We start from the raw sequence: 7,681 nt of genomic DNA, 5'->3' as shown, positions 1-7,681 counted from the left end.
GGGCCAATGGGATAGATGCAGTTTCTTTCCCATACAAGGATATTGTGCAGCTCGTCTTTCAGTTTAGTTGACCAGGGTCTTTGATCTCTAAACTCCCCATACCCAGACGCGCCTCAGGCTCCTAAACATGTGGGTTCCTTTAATTCTCTTATCAATGCTTGTGGAGGGACCCCTGGCTGGTGCTTCCAGCCATGGTAGCAGCTGTAGTGTTAGAGATTTCTTCCTTATTTTATTATATCCAATATTCTGAGTCCCCAATCTGCTTTGAGTGTCCAGTATTAAATTCCAATAAAGCCCTCCTCCCTCCCCCCTCCTTTTTTTTCTTTTCTTTTTTTTTTTTTTTTTGTTATTCACTCATCTTGCTGAGAAGCTGCCTGTCTCCTTTCTTGGTTTCATGCTGCAGAATAGACAGCGACATCCTGCTCTATTCCACCATCTTGAAAATTCCTCCTCTTTTTTTTTTTTTTCTTAAGTTGACAAGATGATTTAAGATTTATTGGAATAACTTAGAAGCAAGTAGCTTGGCTATTATATCACTATCCCTAAGGGTTCACAGTCTAAAGCCTCCCTTCTCATATTAAACCACAGTATATTTCTTTCTTTATGATTATTTTCAGCTTTCTCTTCCAAATATCAAAAACTTTATCAAGGCTTTGACATCTATTTGAAACACAGGTCTCCATCAGGCAGTAATAGACTTGGTAACAGTTTTCCTTTATGATGTGAAGTTTGAGTTATGTTAGTGACCTATTGACTGAAAGAATCTTCAAAGATTGGGACCAAAATAACACAAACCAAGTTCACCAATTTGCAGACTGAGACTAAATCTGGCCTGCAAATATTTTGCTTGGCTGGCTCAGTGATTTTTGTTTTGTTTTGTCTTGGTTTTGTTTGGTTTTGACTTGTAATTCAATTTGAATAACTTTTGACAGAAATCACTTTCTCAAATTCTTTAGCCCCATCATTCCTATTGATTTATAGCCCACCCTGGTTCAAGCATTTATGTATCCTGCATGAAATTTGTAGGCATTTGGGTTGGTGAATCCTGCCCTGTATGGTAAGTGGTGATAGCAGTCTTCTATCTCATGACAAAAGCTATCAATATTCCACCTCAAATTTTGGGAGATTATTTTTTGTTTGCGTTTGTAATTTTTTTTGATGCATTCAAATATTTATTGAGCAGCTAAGGAGATACAAAGGTGATTAAAACATGGTCCAAGAGATGATGAGGCATATGCACAAGTAAGAGAGAGCAATATATAAGGTTCAACTGAATTCACAGCAGTCAAAAGTGCTTTAGGAAATCAAGAGAGAGATTGCTTCCAGCCTGCAATTGAGTGTGGGTGGCAAATCAGGAAATGGGATTGAGATTAAAATAGAAGACTTCAGCCTGGATTGTTGATGATACTCAGTATGGACCATATTTGTCTCTCCTTTTCTTTTCTCTCCATCTTTGGGCTTAATTTATCAGTAGTGCCCAGGGCTATTCAATGTGCTTTTTCTATATTTGCTTGCATTTTTGCTTTAATGTCTTCTACAGAACTAGGTCCTTTTGGTGTTTTAGGAGGTTTTTTTTTTTTTTTTTCCTGTTTTTTGAAGGATTCTTGACCTTTTGATCTTGATGTTGATGGTTTTGAGTCTTTTCCATTCTGGTTCGATTTTTGTGCATTTTTGGCTGGAGTATCTCATATAGATTTCTTCACTGGAGCTTTTTTCTTCAGTTTCTTCATCATCAAAATCATCATCATCATCATCTTCATCATCATTCTTCTTCATCATCATCGACATCTTCATCAGCAGCAAGTTTTACTTTTTTTCTGGGGAACCTTGCTACCACCTCCAGGGACAGATCGCTTTCCAGATACACTGAAGAGTTTCACATCCTCCTCCTCTTCATCTTCTGACTCTGCATATTCCTCCACAGCTACTAAGTGCTGGCCACTAATATTCACAGGCCCTGAACTGCACTTCAACCTTAAGACCACAGGTGGTGTGATTTCAAAGCCCCCAAGGGAAACTGTTGGCTGTACAGACATTTTCAATGTTGCCAGTGTTACTTTAATTGGACTGCCTTCATAATTCATTGCCTCTGCTTCAACAGTGTGCAATTCATCCTTTGCACTATCCCCTAAACTGACCATTCTTAACGATAACTGGTGCTCATTTTCATCATTATCCACTTTAAAGTGATAATCTTTGTCAGCCTTTAGCTCACAACTGAAAAGGTAGTTCTGGGGCCTCAGGGGGCTCATGTCCATATCCATCGAATCTTCCATGGGGTGGTAGCACACATTTAGGTGGGAGAGAAGACAGACGGAAAATGCATTTGTAATTTTTCGAGATGCCTGTTATCAGATAAAGAAAGTTTTTGTATTCCTAGGATGCTATATGTTATTTTCATGAATGGGAGCTAAATTTTATCAGATACTTCTTCATCTATTGAGAACACCATATGATTTTTAGTTATTTTTTCAGTTAGTTGCTAAATCACACTGCTTGATTATCAAATGTAAACCAACATTGTAGTCTCAGAATAAGTCTCTTTGGGTTGTGACATAGTATCATATTTATATATAGCTGGTTAATGTTTGCAATAATTTTGTTTATAATTTTTACTTAAGTTAAAGAAAGAGCTTAGTCTTTAATTTTCCTTGATAGCAAAGTAAAATATCCTCATTGGGTTATGGATTTAAGGGCATGTCTGGCTTATCAAATAAGTTGGAGGTATTCCCTATTCCTTATGTTCTAGAAGACCTTGAGTAAAACTGATGATATATTATGTTCTGGAAAGGGCTTTAATTTCAAATTTGATACCTTAATACATATGGAATATTTATAATTTTTTTTCTTTAGGTGACCCTGGAGTAATTTGAGTTTTTCTAGAAATTTGACCTTTATAAAAATTAAATTTTCCAATTAATTAGCATAGCTTTCTAAATAATCATCTCATTATTATTTTGATGCCTGTGTGATTTGCAATAATTTTATTTTTGATACTGGCAATTTGAATCTTTTCTCCTTATTTTTCGTTGATCTTGCCTGAAGTTTACCAATTTTATTAATATTTTCTCATGACCAACTTTTGGATATTAAATGTCTGTGTTTAATTTAATTAATTTTTATTTAAAATTACCCAGATAAGACTGTTTAGCTGGGCATGCAGATGTTTGAAACTGTGTATAAAATCACTATGAGTGGCTGGGGTTATAGCTCAGTGGTAGAGCACTTGCCTAGCATGTATAAGGCCCTGAGTTCAATCCCAGCACACAAACTCACAAAAAGTCATTGTGAATGTGAAAGATTATAGGTATAAACTCTGACAATACAGGCATGCTGTGTAGGTAACCCAAATATCAAAAGCAGATTTAATTGCCACTCAAATAATTTTCTGAGATGGTGAACAGATAATGAAATTATTTCAATCAAACCAAATATAATCATCTCTCAATTTATAATTATTGTTGAGAGATTCAAAGTATGTTAAAACAGTACAATTTTTTTAATTTATAAAATATGTTAGGTTCTAGGCTCAGAAAATAAAGGTGGTTTGTTGTTCATCTCTACAAATATTTAGTGGGAGAATCTGGACATAGGACAATTATAACTGAGAACATCCTATGTCCCTGACCCCAACTGAGTGCCAGCAGCATTCTCCAGTCACAGTGACTCAAACAACAAAGCTTCCTAAAATTTCCAGATTGTCCCTGGATGGCTCTATTGTCCCCACTAACTCTAACCACTATGATGGGGAGAATTCCCATGGCTTATCACCCTCATGTTTTTCAGAATCTGGGCTTTGTTTAACTCTTCCATGTATAGAATTGCTGGGAATTAGTAGCTAGGCTCCACTTTGGCTTTCTTGCAATCACATGGGACTCCCCAGTGATTGCCCTTTCAGTGGATCCCTCTGGGCTGTTCAGGGCTCACTCACTGCTGCAGGGATGCTGGTAAAGTCTGATCCCAGCCTGTGTTGTGGCCTTGATCTTGGCCTGGTTTGGGTGTGCTTCCGCACTCATCTGGAGCCTTCCTAGACTGACTGCCAGTAAATCCCAAGCCATTTCTTTCTGGTAGATTATTACCTCAGCTCCCCTCTCTGCAGGCGCCAGGAGATTTTCTAGATCCAAAATTGGCATCAGGGCACATTAGGGTCTTGACTAGGTTTAGTACTTTTTTCATTACACATTTTTGGAGGATTGCCGTAGATCATTTATCAGTTTCAAATTCCTTCATTCATGCTTTAACCTGGTTACTACTTTTGCCTCTTTGGACCTTTACTTCCTTTCTTGGGCCAATGTGGTACTGTGTACCAATTACAAAACTGGCATTCTCTACGCTAGTAGCAAATTCTAGGATGATGTTAAGCCACCAAATTACAGGGGCTACAGTTTCCAGTACCATAGCTAGCTGGATTTCCCCCACTGTGGGTCTCTGCCACTAATGAGTTCAACATGTGCTTGATACTGATTTATCCCCTGGCACCCTCAGTCAGGGACCGGTGGCACTGCCTGCATTTAAACAGAGCAGGTTCCTTTCTTCAGGCACACCTATCAGATCATACATCGACTCTCTTCTAACCTTTTCCTCGACCTGAGTTGCTACTTACCTACCAAGCTACATGTGAAGCTGTGACTATCCGCAGTGTGACCAGGGACTCTCCTCTGCAGGGTGCTCAGGTGCTACCCTGACTTCATGAAAATCCTCCTTGGTTAGTACAACAAGCTGTGCCTCAGAGACCCAGAGACTACCATAGCCAAGTAGACCTTGTCCCCAGTGCATTGCCAAAACCATGACTAAAAAGGAGCTGGATTCTGTAAGAGTACTGATTTATTTATTTTTTTTATTTTTTGTTTGTTTATTTATTTTTGTTTGTTTATTTTTGTTTCAATTATGCTTTCCCCTTTTCAATCTCTGCTATGACCCAGCAGCAATGATCAGAGGGACATGTGAAAATCAATCTCAACACATCTAACAAAAGGTCAATGAAAGGTTTGTCAATTTTTTTTCCCAGTGTGAGCATGGTTGAACAAGCCAGGGCAGAGCTGAGGAAAGCACTTTTCTATAAAGGATGCTTTTTACTTAGGCAGCTGTCCTTGATTGCATTTGTGTTGATATCAACTTTATCCTTCTCTACTTCTGCATTTGGGTTAACTGCCCTGATCTTTCTGTATCGTAATATTTTTCTGTGCTTTGGGATTTAACTGAACTACTTCCCTACTTGCCAGGGCTGGTTTTGTTCATCTTCTATCAAATGTCAACAAATCTATACCACGTGTGGTGTGGAGATGCACCTGTGAGTGACCTACTGGGAATGTTGACCTTGCTGTCATTGTGGACACAAGATGCCCCCTCTTGAGTGTGAAATTCTCTTAAATTAGGTGCTTCAGGTATGTAGTACCAACAATGCATTATAAAAATGAGAGCATGCATAGAAGGGAGTCTGGGGGATATCAGTGTGCATAAGCTACATAGACACTAAGACTTTTCTCTGCAAATGTTTTCCTTATAGTTATTCAGAAAAAAATTACAGGGCTTTAGTCACCAAAATGTATTTCTTATGCATAATCATTGCAACTGGAAACATAACCTGATTCTGAATTTGAAACAGGGCATTTTATTCTATCTTTCCCCCCCATGGGAAGTGGCTTACTTTGGTAGAGTAGAAATAGAAAGTTAGAAGCTTATGAAGAAAAACCAAAGATGTATAATGAACAAAGTGCCCATTGTAATGCTTGAGAAATCAAATTTCATACTTAAAATTAAAAATGGCTAGATTTTTGTTGCACTAACCTTGAAAAGAATAAAGCCATATCCGAGTTAAACCTGGCAAAGGCACTCTAAAACATCTCGTTATATGGATGCACTCACTCAAACACTAAGGAAGTTCCAGGTGCATGTCTGGGGCCACAGATCATGATCACAACCCTCTCCTCTCAATGTCCTTGCATATTCCCTGGCTCAGTCAGGAAGAGACAGATAACGGACCTGATGAAATATTCTGCTATTTGAAAAGAAATGCTGTTCAAGGGGGATTGTGGATTAAAAAAAAAAATCTATTTCCACCCAACTGTGTCTTCTCATTAACAGACTGTGTTACTTATATACAAAAGTCTGTCTGGGAATGAGAAAGTCTGCCACAGAAAGTGAATAAATATTCCTTTTAAGAAGCAGAAGCAGCAAGGTTAGGAAGGGGAATTTAAAACACACCAAGATTCCATTTCTAGTAATTTTCACACATCATGTTTCCTTGGTATAAATATCTACATTCAAGAAAGCAATAAAAAAGCAAATATAAAAAATAAAATTGGTTAAGTAAAAGAGTCCTCCATAGGACAGAATACTGTATTTTCACACTTCTTAATGTCATTGAAATATTCACAAGAATATTAAGTAGAAAAATATAAGTAATGTAACAAACATGGCTGGCAAAACCTTGTAAAATATATTTATTCATATGCTCATACAAAATCTGAATAGAGGCACATGAATATATAAGAATGATTATCTCTGAATGATAGGGTTTTAGGCAACACTTTAATTTTTTATCTTTTTTGCTTTAGTACTTTTAGTTTTTCTGTAATGCACTTGGATTGCATATATAATACAAATGCTGAGTACAGGAGAAAGTATAACATTTCTCACTGCCCCGGGTTCTGGTCATTGTGGAATGAAAGTAGGTTCATAGAGTTGTACAGCGACCTCATGGCCTCTCTAACTGTTAACTAAAGTTTTCATGTTTGGAAACTTCTGTTCAATATTAAATACTCAATGGATTGAAAGAAAATCCCGGTTGGCCTCAGTAGTTAGAAGTGAAATGGGCTCATGATGAAGTTTAAATGAAGTTTATGATCCAGATATGGAATGATTTCTTCCTTTATTATACAGTCTCACTTATTCCATTTGTCTGTGAGGTTTTACCTCTTCCTGTTTGTCTCTTTTTCTTTCACCATCTTTCTTCTCAAGATGGACAGAAATACTTACCATAAGTACTTTTTATCTTCATAGAAAAAGACAAGAAGAGCTATTTTCCTACATATGTGTCTTATAATACAATCAGGATGGGAACAGGAGCTATTTCAGAAACAAAAAGTCTTCTACAAATGTGTACTTGTTTTCAAGAGAGGCCATGCATTTATTAAATGTCATACAGGGCATTCAGAACAATTCTAAGAGGAAAGTGCATTTAACAAGAAAATAAATGTTGGGAAGATTTTTGCCGAAATCATCTGGCTGTAAGAAGTAAGCCACAAAAGACTAGAACTCAAATCTTCTAATTCCAAAACAAATTCTTCTTTACTACACAGAAATGACAAATTAAGCCATACTTCACAGTAAGTTGTCCAAAATGACTGGTTACTAGCATAGCATGCAATTATGTGCATTAAAGCTCTTTCAGTATGTTTAATTATTTTAATTATTCACTGCTAATTACCTGCAAAACGCAAGAGGTCAAGAAGAGAGGTCACAGGGCTGGGGATGTGGCTCAAGTGGTAACGCGCTGGGTTCGATCCTCAGCACCACATAAAAATAAAGATGTTGTGTCCACCGAAAACTGAGAAATAAATATTAAAAAATTCTCTCTCTCTCTCTCTTAAAAAAAAAAAAATAAGAGAGGTCACCTCCTACATCTTTGCTCAAACTCTGAATGACTGAAGTGTGGCATACTAACTAGTCTGTGTCCATT

The 7,681-nt window shown here is 37.2% G+C and overlaps 1 pseudogene; it reads right to left on the bottom strand.

Annotated features, from left to right (window-relative positions):
- Positions 1–1,487: 1,487 nt before the first annotated feature.
- LOC143405670 (nucleophosmin pseudogene) lies at positions 1,488–2,276 on the bottom strand (annotated as a pseudogene).
- Positions 2,277–7,681: the final 5,405 nt, after the last annotated feature.

The sequence above is a fragment of the Callospermophilus lateralis genome, chromosome 1 (genome assembly GCF_048772815.1).
Source record: "Callospermophilus lateralis isolate mCalLat2 chromosome 1, mCalLat2.hap1, whole genome shotgun sequence".
Classification (NCBI taxonomy): domain Eukaryota; kingdom Metazoa; phylum Chordata; class Mammalia; order Rodentia; family Sciuridae; genus Callospermophilus; species Callospermophilus lateralis.
The sequence above is the reverse complement of the archived record's forward strand: the minus strand, read 5'-3'. Positions and strand labels throughout refer to the sequence as shown.